Consider the following 16,277-nt stretch of genomic DNA (forward strand, 5'->3'; position numbering starts at 1 on the left):
GGGATTTATCCTAGGATTCTCTGGGAAGCCAGGGAGTAGATTGCAGAGCCTTGGGCTTTGATCTTTATGTCGTCATTGTCTACAGGAATAGTGCCAGAAGACCGGAAGATAGCAAACATTGTCCCTTTGTTCAAGAAGGGGAATAGAGACCAACCTGGTAATTATAGATCAGTGAGCCTTTCTTCGGTTGTGGGTAAAATGTTGGAAAAGGCTAGAATAGACAGGATTTATAATCATCTCAATAGGAATAAGTTGAATAGGAATAGCCAATATGGTTTTGTGAAAGGTAGGTCTTGCCTCACAAACCTTATTGAGTTCTTTGAGAAGGTGACCAAACAGGTGGATGAGTGGAAAGCACTTGATGTGGTGTATATGGATTTCAGTGAAGTGTTTGATTAGGTATTTTCAGTAAGATTCCCAACTGTAGGCTATTGCACAAAATATGGAGGCATGGGATTGAGGGTGATTTAGCGGTTTGGCTCAGAAATTGGCTAGCTGAAAGAAGACAGAGGATGGTAGTTGATGGGAAATGTTCATCCTGGAGTCAGTTACTAGTGGTGTACCGCAAGGATCTATTTTGGGTAAGGGCTTAGAAGGATGGGTCCGCAAATTTGCGGATGATTCTAAGGTCAGTGGAGTTGCGGACAGTGCTGAAGGATGTTTCAGGTTACACAGGTACATAGGTAAGCTGCAGAGTTGGGCTGAGAGGTGGCAAATGGAGTTTAATGTGGAAAAGTGTCAGATGATTCACTTTGGAAGGAGTACTGGTCTATTGGTAATGTTCTTGGTAGTGTAGATGAGCAGAGAGATCTCTGTGTACATGTACATAGATCCCTGAAAGCTGCCACCCAGGTTGATAGGGTTGTTAAGAAGGCTTTTATTGGGAGAGTTTTGGAACGATGAGGTCATACTGCAGCTCTACAAAGCTCTGGTGTGACTGCACTTGGAAAATTGCATCCAGTTCTAGTCCCCACATCACAGTAAGGATGTGGAAGCTTTGGAAAGGGTTTATAGGTGATTTACTGGGCCGTTGCCTGGTCTGGAGGGAATGCCTTATGAGGAAAGGCTGAGGGACATGAGGCTTCATTAGAGAGAAGAAGGTTGAGAGGTGACTTAATAAAGACACACAAAATAATCAGAGGGTTAGATAGTGTGGGCAGTGAGAGCCTTATTCCTCCGACGGTGATGGCGAGCACCAGTGGACATCACATTAAATTGAGGGATGATAAATATAAGATAGATGTCAGAGGTAGTTTCTTTACTCAGAGTAGTAGAGGCGTGGAATGTTCTGCCTGGAACTGTAGTAAACTCACCAACTTTACGGGCATTTAAATGGTCATTGGATAAACATATGGATGAAAATGCAACAGTATATTACGCTTCTGGATTAGTGGTGCTGGAAGAGCACAGCAGTTCAGGCAGCATCCAAGTAGCTTCGAAATCGACGTTTCGGGCAAAAGTCCTTAATCAGGAATAAAAGCTGTCATGTTCTATGTTCTATTATCTCACTACATCTTTCCTACTCCATTGTTTCAAATTACAATTATGTGACCACATTGAGTATTTGATAAAATGGTATTGCGTGTTCTTGTGTCTTATATCAGACTTCACAGGAATGCAGGCCTATTTGTAGAAAATGATTGTTACTTCGAAACAATGGCACAAGAAGCCTTTTTGATGAAGATAGAGTCATAGAAAATCTGTTCCTGCAAGTTGGAGAAATGGAGAATGATGTTGTGCTAAAGGTGGCGATGGCAGCTCCTCTGCCACCGTGATCCCTTGATGGAAATGGAATGCTGTCTGAGTGGGAGTAGCTGGATGTTTCTGCCTGCTGCAGACCACAATGACTTCATGTGACAGTGATGTTCATCTCGATTGGATCATTTTCTGTTTCCTGCAGTATATATGGAACTCCATAACTGTTAGCCCTGCTCTGCAGTCATGGTGTTTGTATTTTGAACTACTTCTGAATTAAGTCAGTTGGTGTGTGTATATGTGTCTGATGTGTGTGCCTGCAGTAATTATTCTATATTGTCAGGAATAAAAACATATTCCTGGAGAAGCTCAGTTCTGAATAACAGTTACTGGTCCCAAAACATTAACTCTGCTTTCTCTCCACACATGCTGCCAGACACGCTGAGTTTTTTTTTTCAGCAATGTTCTCCTTTTGTTTCCAGCCTCAAGCATCTGGATTTTATTTGTCAGGCTTGTCCTGGGTGTTTGGCATTCACATTGTGTAATTGTCATGTCACTATTTGTGACAACTATTCATTAAAGGGTTAACTCTGTCCTGCCCAATCACTAATAAACTTAATAACACTGATTTATCCTATAAATAGGTGACTTTTGTCTGGTTTCTTTCTATCTCTGTATTTAACATCAATGTTATATATGGTTTTGAAATGATGCTACTGTCGGATTTTCTTTTCCATCTTGATTTTAACTCTAAAAGAACTCCAATCAAATGTAAATTTAATGCCTTCATGGGCATATATTTCAGATAAGAATTCAGTCTAAACCTCTTGAAAAATGATGTAAATGTCAATGGGCTAGACAATATTAGGTAAGAACTTCCAAAAGCTAATTAGCAGCAGATGTTCACAGGTAAAGGGATGGATGGAAAATGGGAAACCTTCAAAAATGAGTTAATAAGAGTCCAGAGTCAGTCTGTTCCTGTTAGGGTAAACAGCAAGTCTGGAAAGTGTAGGGAATGCTGGATGATGGAGAAATTGAGGTTTTGGTCCAGAGAAAGAAGGAAGCAAATGTCAGGCATAGATAGCAGAGATCGAGTGAGTCCTTAGAACAGGAAATGGCAGTAGGAGCATACTTAAGAGGGAAATCAGGAGGGCAAAAAGGGGACATGAGTTAGGTTTGGCAAATACGGTTAAGGAGAATCCCAAGGGATTTTATGAATACACTCAAGGACAAAAGCGTAACTAGGGAGAGATTAGGGTCCCTCAAAGATCAGCAAGAAGGCTTTTGTATGGAGTCACAGAAGATGGGGGAGATACTAAATGAGTATTTTGCTTCACTCTTTAATAAGCAGAAGCACATGGAGGTTACAGAATGTGGGGAAATAGATGGTGCCATCCTGAAAGATGTCCATATTACACACAAAGTAGTCCTGGATGTCTTGAAATGCACAAAAGTGGATATATCCTCAGGACCTGATCAGGCGTACCCTAGAACTTTGTGGGAGGTTACAGAAGTGATTGCTGTGTCCCTTGCCGAGATATTTTTATCATCGATAGTTACAGGTGAGGCGCCGGAAGTTTAAAGTTTGGCTAACGTAGTGCCACTATTTAAGAAAGGTGGCAATAAAAAGTCAGGGGCCTTTAGGCTGCTATCAGTGTTGGGTAAGATGGTGGAGGGAATCCTGAGGGTCAAAATTTACATGCATTTTGAAAGGCAAGGACTGATTCGGGACAGTGAACACTGTTTTGTGCATGGGAAACCATGACTCTCAAACTCCATTGAATTTTTTGAAGAAGTAACAAAAAGGGAGGCTGATTAGCAAGGTTAGATCTCATGGAATACTGGGAGAACTAGCCATTTTGGATACAGAACTGGCTCAAAGGTAGAAGACAGAGGGCAGTAGTGGAGGGTTTTTAAGACTCAAGGCATGGGACCAGTGGAGTGCCACAAGGATCGGTGCTGGGTCCACTACTTTTCATCATTTACATAAATGATTTGGATGTGAGCAAAGGAGGTAAGACACCAAAATTGGAAGTGTAGTGGACAGCGAAGAAGGTTACCTCAGATTACAAACAGGATCTTGATCAGATGGGCCAATGGGCTGAGGAGTGGCAGATGGAGTTTAATTCAGATAAATGCGAAGTGCTGCGTTTTGGGAAAGCAAATCTTAGTAGGACTTATACACTTAATGGTAAGGTCCGAGGGAGTGTTGTTGAACAAAGAGACTTCGGAATGCACGTGCATAGTTCCGTGAAAGTAGGGTCACAGCTAGATGGGATATTGAAGAAGGCATTCGATATGCTTTCCTTTATTGGTCAGAGTATTGAGTACATGTTGCAGCTGTACAGGACATTGGTTAGACCACTGTTGGAATATTGCATACAATTCTGGTCTCCTTCCTATCAGAAGGATGTTGTGAAACTTCAAAGTTTGTGGGTGGCACAGTGGTTAGCACTGCTGCCTCACAGCGCCAAAGACCCGGGTTCAATTCCTGCCTCAGGCGACTCTCTGTGAGGAGTTTGCACATTCTTCCCGTATCTGCGTGGGTTTCCTCCGGGTGCTCCGGTTTCCTCCCACAATCCAAAAATGTGCAGGTTAGGTGAATTGGCCATGCTAAATTGCCCATAGTGTTTGGAGAATGGGTCTGGGTGGGTTACGCTTCGGTGGGTTGGTGTGGACTTGTTGGGCCAAAGGGCCTGTTTCCACACTGTAAGTAATCTAATCAAAGGGTTCATAAAGGATTTACAAGGATGTTGCCATGGTTGGAGGACTTGCGCTACATGGAGAAGTTGAATAGGCTGGGGCTGTTTTCCCTGGAGCATCAGAAACTGAGGGGTGACCTTATAGAGGTTAATAAAATTATGAGGGACATGGATAGGATAAATAGACAAGTTATGTTCCCTGGGGTAGGGGAGTCCAGAACTAGTGGTCATAGGTTTAGGGTGAGATGGAAAATATATAAAAGAGACCTAAGTGGCAAGGTTTTCATGCAGACGGTGGTACATGTATGGAATGAGCGGCCAGAGGAAGTGGTGGAGGCTAGAACAATTGCAACTTTTTAAAAGCGCCTGAATGCGTATATGAATAGCAAGGGTTTGGAGGGATATGGGACGGATGCTGGCAGGTGGGACTAGTTTGGGTTGGGATATCTGGTTGGCTCGGATGAGTTGGACCGAAGGGTCTGTTTCTGTGCTGTACATCTCTTTGACTCGAAGGTTGATGAGGGTAGAATAGTGTATGTGATCAATATGGACTTCAGTAAGATGTTGGACAAGTTTCCTCATTGTAGACTGGTTAGCAAAGTTAGATCACATGAAAATTGGGGGTGGGGCAGGGGGGGTGCAGGGAGAACTACCAATTTGGACACGGAATTGACTTGAACATGGAAGACAGAGAGTGGTTGTGGAGGGCTACCTTTCAGACTGGAGACTTGTGATCAGTGGTGTGCCACAAGGATCGGTGCTGGGTTCACTGCTTTTCCTTATTTTTATAAATGATTTGAATGTGAACATTAGAGGTTTGCAGATGACACAAAAATTGGCAATGTAGTGGACAGCAAAGAAGGTTCCCTCAGATTACAACAGGATCGTGATCAGATGGGCCACTGGGCTGACCAGAGGCAGATGGAGTTTAATTCAGATAAATTTAGGTGCTTCATTTTGGAAAGGCACATCAAGGCAAGGGCTATACACTTAATGGTAAGGTCCTGGGGGGTATTGCTGAACAAAGAGACCTTGGAGTGCAGGTTCACAGTTCCTTGAAAGTGGAGTCGCTGGTCGATAGGATAATGAAGAAGGATAATGTTGCAGCTGTACAGGTAATTGGTTGAGCCACTTTTGGAATATTGTGTACAATTCTGGTCTCCTTCCTATTGGAAGGATGTTGTGAAACTTGAAACATTCAGAAAAGATTTACCTGATTGTTGCCAGGGTTAGAGTGTTTGAGTAAAAGGGAGAGGCTGAAGAGGCTGGGCCTGTTTGCCTTAGAATGTTGGGGGCTGAGAGGTGACCTTATAGAGGTTTATAAAATCAGGAGGGTCACTGTAGTGGTAAAAAAAATGTGATTCCTCCATGATATTTGACTCTTGATTTGAAAATTTCTCTCTGGAAATTGAATCAATGTGTGTCTAATTCAATCTGCTCTATAACTATGGAAAGAATGTTATTCAGTCTGACTGCAGTAACATACCTGCTGATTGTTAGAAGGAACTGATCACACTTGGCTTTGTACGGAGGACATATTACATTGTCTTGGTCCTTCAAGTAATTGTCTGGAGGAAGACAGAAGAGACATCGTTTGTAAATCAACATTAAGTCAATGTAATAATTTAATAATCATTAGGCTGTTTTTTCCCTTTAAGATAGCAATTCCAACAGGACCACAGACTGATCCTATTCTTGGCCTGACCTGCTTTTTGGTGACTATCAAAAAAATCTGTACCAATTCACTGAGAACCAGATACCAACCAGCACATCTACTTATGTGATAATCTAATGCAAGTGCGTTTCTGAATATGAAAGTTTCCTTATCCATAGCTGTCAGTGGGGACAGTCTGATAACTACACTCATGCATTCACATAGCATAAACTGACAGGTGCAGATTGATAACTGAACTCGTGTATCCATATAGTGGAAACTGCCAGGGACTGGTTGATAAATACATTTTATACATTATAAATAAGTAGGATCAGTCCCTATGTGTTTCTCCGATGTGGATATGCGAGTTTAGTTATCTAAATATACCTGTCAGTTTCTGCCCTGTGAATGTGCGTATTTGCTTTACCAATCTATCCCTAACAGTTTGTGTTGTGTGTCTGTGTGTACCTGTCAGTTTCATCTATGAAAATGCGAGTTTCGATATTAGTCTCTACCTGTCAGTTTCTGCTGTATGAATATGAAATGCAGTCATCAATTTTTACCCATCAGTTTATTCTGTGAGAATGTAGATATTCATCTCTAACTGTAAGTTTAAGCTATATCAATATGGGAGAGCAATTCTCAAACAGTATCTGTCAGGTTTTGCTATTTGACCCCAGAGTGTGATTGTAAATCTGTTTCTACTATGTCAATATGACAATGCTGATACTAATCTGTCCCTGTCAGTTTCTTCCCTGTCAATATGTGAATACAGTTATTGATCAGTACCCAGCAGCTTCTGCTCTGTGAATGAGGGGGTATTAATCAAACTGCAGCTGTCCGTTTCAGCGATGTGAATGTGGGACTAGAAGTTATCATTCTCTACCTGTCATTTTCTTCTTTGTTAAAGTGAGTGTAACTGTCAATCTGTATCTTTCAGAATCTGCTGTGTGAATACATAAATATAGTTGTCAATCTGTAGCTGTCAAGTTTCGGCTTGGTGAATATGCTTGTGGAATTGCCAATCCCTGCCAGTTTCTGCTATGTGAATGTGTGAGCTGAGTTTTCATCTGTCACTATCAGTTTCTGCTTTGTGAATGTGAGAGTTTAGTTATCAATCTTCCCCTGACAGGCTCTGTAATGTCAGTGTTTGTGTGACTGTAGTTATCAACCTGTACCTCTCAGATTCTGCTCTCTGAGAGTGTAGTTATCCATTTGATTTGATCTGATTTATTATTCTCACACACACTGAGATACAATGGAAAGTATTGCTTTGTGCACTTTACAGGCAGATAATATCATACAAAGTGCATCAGGGTAATAGAACAGAATCCGCAATACAGTATTAAAGGTGCAAAGAGAGAGAGATTAACATTAAAATTTGAGCGAGATTAGATTGGTGCTAGAAAAGCACAGTAGGTCAGGTAGCATCCGAGGAGCAGGAAAAAACGACGTTTCGGGCAAAAGCCTTTGATCAGGAATGTCCGAAACACTGATTTTCCTTCTCCTTGAATACTGCCTGACCTGCTGTGCTTTTCCAGCACCACTCTAATCTCGACTAATCTCCAGCATCAACAGTACCCACTTTTGCCTTAAAATTTGACCAGTTCATTCAAAAAAGTCTGATAACAGCAGAGAAACTGTTCTTGAGTTTGTTGGGTGGTGTATTCAAAAATCTGTATTTTCTGGGGGTAGCTAGAAAAATATTAGTTTTTCTCCAGAAGATAGGGTGGGTGGAAGGGTGATGAGTAAAAGACAGATGGAGATAGAGAGTCCAAAGAAAGAGAAGAACAGTAGGACTGACAAAGGAGTGGATAACTGTCAGACTAAGTGGGTGAATAGCCTATTAATAGGGCCTGTTAGTGGCTAACAATTGGTGGTGTATAACAGCAGACTATATGTTAACAAGAGCGGATATGTGGGGTTTTGGGTAATGACATGGGAGAGCTCAAGCTCTGTAGCTGTTGAACTCAATATTGAGTCCAGAAGGCTGTTGAGATCCCAAGCAGAAAACGAGGTGCCGTTCTTCCAGCTTGCACTGAGCTTCAATGAAGCACTGAAGCGAGCCTGAGACAGAGATCTTGGCCAGGGGACAGAGTGGTGTGTTGAAGTGGCAGACAACTGGAAGCTCAGGGTCTTTTTGTCTGGACAGAATGTAGGTACTCTGCACAATGGATACGGTGGGCGGCACGGTGGCACAGTGGTTAGCACTGCTGCCTCACAGCGCCAGAGATCTGGGTTCAATTCCCGCCTCAGGCGACTAACTGTGTGGAGTTTGCACGTTCTCCCAGTGTCTGTGTGGGTTTCCCCCGGGTGCTCCGGTTTCCTCCCACAGTCCAAAGATGTGCAGGTCAGGTGAATTGGCCATGCTAAATTACCCGTAGTGTTAGGTAGGGGTAGATGTAGGGGTATGGGTGGGTTGCGCTTCGGCGGGTCGGTGTGGACTTGTTGGGCCAAAGGGCCTGTTTCCACACTGTAAGTAATCTAATCTAATCTAATCAATCTACACTCAGTTTCCCCAACATTGAGGAGACCACATTGTGTGCATTATCTTTGCCACTATCAGTTCTGAAGACTGGTTACTAGACCTGAAATGCTGCCAGACCTGTGAATTTTCCACTAATGTTTGTTTTGTTATCAATCTCTACCTGTCGGTTTCTTTCCTGTGAATGAGAGAGTGGTTATCAAAGTGTACACGTCAAATTATGTGATTTGAAAAAGGGAGCATAATCAATCTATTCCTGTCAGTTTCTACTTTATGAATATGAGAGTGTAGTTATCAATCTTTCTCTGGAATTTACTGCCACCTGTATGTGAGTTATTAATCAACCTGTCCCTGTCAGATTCTGCTCTGTGCATCTGAGAGTGCAGTTATTAATTTGTGTCTATCAATCAGCTTCTTGTTTATAAATGTGCAAATTCATTGATCATACTGTACCTGTCAGGTTTTGCGATGCGAATGTGTTAGTCTCTTTATCAACATGTACCTGTTGAATGTGTGACCATAATTATTGTTCTCTCCCTTTCAGTTTCTGCAATGTGAATGTGACAGCAGAAATCAATCAATGTCTGTCAGTTTTGGTTGTGTCCAAACAAGAGTTTAGAACTTGATGTCTGCTGTCCATGTGTGAATTTAGGAATTGATCTATACATGCCAGTTTCTGCTGTGTGACTGGGAGATTGAAGTTCTCAATGAGTTCCAGTCACTTTCAACTCTTATATATCAAAGTTGCTCAATTCTCTAGCAGCCAATAATATTCTAAGAGTATAATGATGTCCATGAATCTATTGTTGATTGCCAGAAAAATTAATCTAGTTCAATAATGTCCTTGAATGAAGGAAACTGCCATCCTTCCCTTGTCTGGCCTGCATGTGACTCCAGACCCACATTAATGTGGCTGCATGGGTAGTTTGGGATGGGCAATAAAGGCTGGCCGAGTCAGTGATGCCCCTACCCCATGAATGAATTAGAAAAAAAAAATCTGTGACTGTGATTCAATCTGTGATAATAGTGTTTAAGGTGTTGAAATTGGGCCTTAATCCCTTATGCATTTTGTGATTTATGACACAATCACAGAATTGGTACAGCCATTCAGCCTGCTGTGTCATTCTATTCTTTATCTGTTCTCCATACTAGTTTGCACTAATTGGTGGGATTCTAATCTTCAAATCACTCACTGCCAGTGTCTCAGTGTAAAATGCCAATTTGAGATTAGTTCTGCAGTTATTGGCCTTTGAATACCTAGACTGCCACTTTTGCTCTGTGTGCAACAGTGACAAGTCGAGTATATGGATGCCATTCTCTTTCTATGTTCAGTTGTGTTTTTTTTCAGCAGGGTGTAGGATAAACCCATTTTATATTTAATAAACCTGTGTGATTGAGGGATTAATGTTGTTTCAATACTTATCTTTGCCAAGAATCTAAATTTATTATATTTAATCTCAGTTTTCCTTTTACATTTTGTGTGTGCAGTAGTCTTTGGCAGTTGCTGCTGGGCACTGCAATAATGTAACATCTAATACTAACAAATTCTGAAGCAATTAATAATTAGGTCAGTCAATTTATGACCATCCATATCTGGAAGTAGTTGTGGGCCTAAATTGCATTTTTTTTCCCTTTTACCATTAACTGGCTGACTAAGTGAATTTTCTGTTGTGCTGCCAGTCTAGATCACTTTGAGGAGTGGTACTGGTCTAGAGAACACCAATATTGTCTGTAGTCTCTGTGATTCTAGTTCTGCATGTCATGATCTGATACACTTTATGAGGTGGGTTTAATGTCTTATCAATCAGTGTTTCACACATTTAAAAAGTCTGGAAATGCTTCTGCATTACTCAGGCCCTCAACCAGAATGGGAGCATGCATAAAGTGTGTTTTCATCAACACCAGGCTGAGAGTGAGAATGAAAGAGACAGAGACAGATGTGTATATACGTATGTGAATGAGCATTAAGCGTCCTCTCTAGAAGCATCCTCTGTAGATAAGGCTTGACCAAGAGGTTCATTTGAAATTTACATTGTTTGATTATTGTCTCTGTACAGGACAACTGTTTATCTAAAGAATAATTTTGTCCTGCTCAGTTATCCAACATTGCTTCTATATCTGCACTCAAATATACACTTCACATATATATTTGTTATAACCATGTTACACCATGATCGGTTTGTTCTAATTGATTGTAACTTTAAGAATGCCAAATCTACATAAGAATTTAATGCAGCTCATAAATATATATTTATTATTAGCATACAGTCTAACCTACTTCTAATCTTATGAATGATAATTGGCTTTGAATAATGGAATTTACTGTCACTGAGGTGCTAACCACTGAGAACAGGGCAAAATAATATCGATTTTATATATAGTCAGTTGTGTTTAACTCTTGGATTGAATGTGTACCTCTGGAAATGGAGCTCAATCTGCATCTGACTCAATCCACTCAGACAGAGGAAAGGACATTCTCCACTCTGACTGTGGTAACATACCTGCTGAGTGTGAGAAGCAGCTGGTCACTCTTGGATTGATCCATCAAATATTTGCCTGGAGAAAGACAAAAGAGAGCTCCTGTACATCACTAGAAGCTGAGTAGGAAGACATCAAATGATCAATGCAATATTCACGTCATGATCATTATAATTCTTTGTTTTTGAACAGGGTAAGCTGAACAGAGCTGATCCTGGTTCCTCTCGAACTTTGAGCTCCTTCCAGTCTTTTTTTGTTTCCCAAATTCTAAAACATTTTACTGAGATAAAAATAAACTAACCAACATATGCACAATTCCACAAATGTAATGATTCCACAGTTCAATGTCCAACACACTAACTGTTGAAATACAAATACTGAGCACGATTTCACATACTTGGAGACATTTATCCGGTGTCTGCTATATTTATGCTTCACAGGATTATCACATTTGATTCTACTGTCCTTTATCTCAATGTCTATTCGCAACAAACAGCGTGAAACAGAAGCCAAACAATGAATTCCCATCAGTGTTTAGGGGATTAAAAACCCCCAAGAATGTCCCACAGCAGCTTCTTCCCGCTCTGCCTCCCTCAGCAGGCCCACACACAGCCCGAGAAAGGCCTCTCTCTTCCCCCCAGCCCGCTCACTCCAAGTTCCGGGACCAGTTCCTGCTCCGCTCGGCCTCTTACAAACAGCCCCCGGTTCTCCCTGAACTCACCCCGAATCAATCCCGGTCTCGGAGCCCCCCTCTGTGTCCCAGACTCCCATCCCGATGTGCTGCTGGAAGGAGCCTGCTGTTCCCTCGCTTCCCTGGGCGCTGATCTCTCCATTGCGGTCTGTTTCAAACAAACCTCTTGTACTCACTGAGTAAATGCTCCTCAATGGCAGCGCTGGGGGAGGGCCTCACGCATGCGTTGCTCTACTCAGGATCAATAATCGCGCATGCATTGCTTTACCCAATGCTTCCCAGAAACAAACATCAATTGGTCATTTCCCCAATTCTTTTTTTCTCTGAGTTTGACCAAAGGAACTGGGACTGTATGGGAAAGGGCAGAGAAGGTTTCAAGCTGGGTCACTGTCCCTTTGTGAAGCTCCGGGTCATGTTAATAACTCCTCCCTCCGGCTCTCTCACAATCTGATCAGGGGGCGGAGGATCTGGCGGCCACTCGGCCCATCCCCAGTGCTTCCCCATTCGACAACATTTGGTCAGATCGCACGCTATCTGTGATATTTAATACTGGTGACCCTCATCCACAAATATTAATTCCTTGCCCAAAGTAACATACAGAGCTGGAATAAGTCGAACATTATTATGCAGGCAGAAAATAACTGATGGAGAGAGTCTTGAATCACAGTGTCAGAGCTGATTTCTGGGTCAGGAGGGCCGTGCAAAAGTCAGACCAGGTGTGCAACAACATCTCTGGGAATCGATTTAGTTTGTCGTGGATGACAGATTTTAGTGTCATGTATGCTGCAGACAGAAACCTTGTGATGTATTGTATGCCACAACAAGAAACCCCAGCTGTTTTTGTTTATTCACTCCTGGAACGTGGATGTTGCTGACTGAGCAAAGCATTTATTTAAGAAGGTGGTGGTGAGCAACCTTCTGGAACAGTCGTTGTCCATGTGCTGCCCATAATGCCATGAACAGGGAGTTCCAGGGTCTTGATCCAGTGACAGTGAAAGAAAGGGGTTTTATTTATAAGTCAGGATCGTGAGTGCCTTGGAGGGGAACTTGTCCGATATCACGGCGTTGTTCCCCTACATCAGCTGCCCTAATTCGTTTTAGATGGAAGTAGTCGCAATTTGGAAGGTCCTCCTTTTACAAATTACAAAACTCGAACCTCTTTGTCAGACAGACGTCTCTCCGGCCGACAGCGAGAAATCAGAATAGTGTGTTGCCTCCCTGGTGCCAAGATCAAGGATATCTTGGAGAGAGTGCAAGATATTCACAAAAGCGAGAGGGACCAGCCGGAGTAAACACTGGAACTAACTACATAGGAAGGGGAAAGGATTGGATTCCAAAGAAAGAATAAGGAAGAGGCAAGAATTTAGAAAGGAGGTTCTCTCCGGTAGTAACATGTAGATTACTCCCGCTGCTCCGAGCGAGTGAGGATAGGAGTAGGATGATAGAGTAAGGTAATGCCCAACTCAGGAGCTGGTGCAGGGGAGAAGGGTTCACATTTTTGGATCGTTGAAATCTCTTCTGGGGAAGACGTGACTTGTATAAAAAGGATGGATTGCAGCTGAATTGGAAGGGGTCTAATATACTGTCAGGGACATTTCTTGGAGCTGCTGGGAAGGGATTAAACTAGTAGGGTGTGGGGGCAGGAACCAGTGAGATAGTGAGGAAAGAGATCGATTTGAGACTGGTATAGTTGGCAAGTCAAACAGTCAGGGCAGGCAGAAACATAGCAGAGAATGACTTAGGATTCATCAATTAAGCTGTGCTTATTTCAATTCAAGAGGCCTAACAGGCAAGAAGGATGATCTCAGGACATGGTTAGGAAAATGGGATTGGTCTTGGGATATCATACCAATTACAGAGACATGGTGGTTAGAAAATGGGATTCGCTTTGGGATATCATAGCAATTACAGAGACATGGTTCGGTGATGGACACAACTGCAGCTTAATGTTCCAGGTATCAAAGGATGGGGGGAGGCGGGCAGCAAGAGAAAATGGGGAGTGAGGTGTTTGGTAAGAGATAAGATTACAGGTATACTTAGGAGGGATTTTCCTGGGAATTATTTGGGTGGAATTGAGAAATACGGAAGGGTTTGGTCATCTTCTTGGGATTGGACTGTAGACACCTCAACAGTCATGAGGAAATTGAGAAATAAATTTGTAAGGAGATCTTAGATCTGCAGGAATACTGGTGTGGTTATGGTAAGGGATTTTAACATTCCAAACATAGATTGGGACTGCCATTTTGTTAATGGTTTCAACAGAGAGGAATTCCTTAAGTGTGCCCAAGAACATTTTCTGAATCAGTATGTGAATGTACCTTCCAGCAAGGTGCAAAGCTTGACCTACACTTGGGATATAATGATGTGTCAGTGGGGGGTGCATTTTGGGACCAGTGACCATAACTTAAAACTATTATTGAAAAGGATATAGCAGCTCTCAAAGTTAAATTTCTCATTTGGAGGAAGGCCAATTTTGAGAGTATTATGCAAGAATCTTCAAAAGTTGAGCGACGGCAGATATTCACAGGCAAAGGGATGGCTGGAAAATGGGAAGCCTTCAACAGTGAGAAAACGAGGGTCTGGAGACAGTATGTTCCTGTTAGAGTGAAAGGCATGTCTGGTAAGTGTAGGAAATGCTGGATGTGGAAAGAAGTTGAGGTTTTGGTCCGAATGAGAAGGAAGCATATATTAGTTAAATACAGCGGAGGTTGACTGAATCCTTCGAAGAGTATAAAGGCATTAGGGAAAAACTTAAGATGGAAATCAGGAGGGCAAAAATGGGACATAAGATACCTTTGGCAAATATTGTTAAGGCGAATTTAAACAGATTTTATAAATACACGAAGGACAAAAGGGCCCAGCAAAGATTAGCAGGGCAGCCTTTGTGTGGAACAACAGGAAATGTGGGAGATACTAAGTGAGTTCTTACTGAGGAGAAGGAAATGGAAGATGTAGAATGTGGGAATTGGATTGTGACATCTTGCAAAATGTTCAGAATTTAGAGGAGGTGCTGCTGGAAGTTTTTCAACATAAAGGTTGGATAAAACACGAGGTGTCGTGGCCTACAAATAAGGCTACCTCAGAATACAGCAGGATCTCAATCAGTTGGGCGATTGGACCCAGGATTGGTATATTGAGTTCAATTTAGATCAATATGAGGTGCAACAATTTTGAAAGGCAAATCAGGGCAGGACTTACACACTTAATATTAAGGTCCTGTGGAGTGTTGCTGAACTAAGAGATGTTGGAATGCAGATTCATTGTTGCTTGAAAGTAGAGTTATAGTTAGATAGGATAGCAAAGAAGGCATTTATATGTTTTCCTTTACTGGTCAGAGCTTTGTGTATGTAAGTTAGGTGAACACATTGTGGGTGTATAGAACATTGTTTATGCCACTTCTGGAATATTATGTGCAATTCTGGTTTGTCTCCCATGGAAAGGATGTTGTGAAATTTGAAACAGCTATTCAAGATAGTTTTTGGTCCAATGAAAAGGCCTAAAATTTGGGAAGATATATAGTGAAAGACATGAAGGCTGCAAACAGATCTAAATTCAGCCAATGGCAGGGAAAAGGGATTTGACTAACAAAGAGTAAATGAAGAAAACAGTAATGTTGCAGAAGCCATGAAAGAAAAAAAGGTTGAAGCAAAAATAAATGTGTAAAGAGAGAAATAGGTTGGTAAAGAGGACCATATGTCACTTACAACATAAAAAAGGGGAGTTTAAAATGGGGAACAAAAACATCTCAAAAATCTCTAACATAATGTTGTTCTCTGTTCACAAATGTTCACACAACTAACACAGTAATAAAGTCGGGGAGTTTACTGAGCGGGAAAAACTGAACCAAATCAGTATTATTTGGGAAATGATGTTGGGACGGTGGGTAGGATTGAAGGTTGGGAAACACCAGGCCTTGATCATCTACGTCACAGAGTATTTAATGTCGTGGACTGAGTAGTACTGGATGCAGTGGTGATTCCTAGTGAAGGCCTTTTGTCCAAAACATCGGTTTTCCTGCTCCTCGGATGCTGTCTGACCTGTTCTGCTTTTCCAGCACCATTCTGATCTAAACTCTGGTTCCCAGCATCTGTACTCCTCACTTTTGCCTGGATGCAGTGGTGGTCATGTTCTATAAGCTCTGCAATAATTTACACATTGGTGGCGAGCTAGTGTAAGCAATCCAATGGAAAAGGGAGGTAGGTATAAAATTGGGAACTATAGACCAGTCAGCCTCAGGGAAAAATCAAAATGAAAGCTTCAGTTGTAAAGCATTTGACAACACAGTATTCAAGATCCGATAGAATCAGTATGGATATGAAGGGCCTGTTCCAGTGCACGCTGTTCTGTCTTCTAAGCTTGAGAAACCGACTGGCCATCTTTGAGGATGTAAACAGTGGAGCTGATGAGAGTGTAACAGTTACTGAGGAGAAAAACTACAACTAACTCTCTGGACACCGCAGCAAAGGCTGAAAGGAGGAGAAATCCTCTCTATCCACACTTACATTTGGGGATATTTCGGCGTTTGACTGTGTGAATGTGAATATTGTGTCAAAGAGACTGTAGGGAAAGGGC

The 16,277-nt window shown here is 41.9% G+C and overlaps 1 protein-coding gene across 8 annotated transcripts in view; it reads left to right on the plus strand.

Moving 5' to 3' along the window:
- The window catches only part of LOC140470704 (histone H2A-like), a 149,458-nt gene that overhangs the window by 62,213 nt on the left and 70,968 nt on the right, over nt 1–16,277 (plus strand). The gene's annotated exons all lie outside the window — the stretch shown is intronic.

Source organism: Chiloscyllium punctatum, chromosome 52 (assembly GCF_047496795.1).
Source record: "Chiloscyllium punctatum isolate Juve2018m chromosome 52, sChiPun1.3, whole genome shotgun sequence".
In the NCBI taxonomy this organism is placed as follows: Eukaryota; Metazoa; Chordata; class Chondrichthyes; order Orectolobiformes; family Hemiscylliidae; genus Chiloscyllium; species Chiloscyllium punctatum.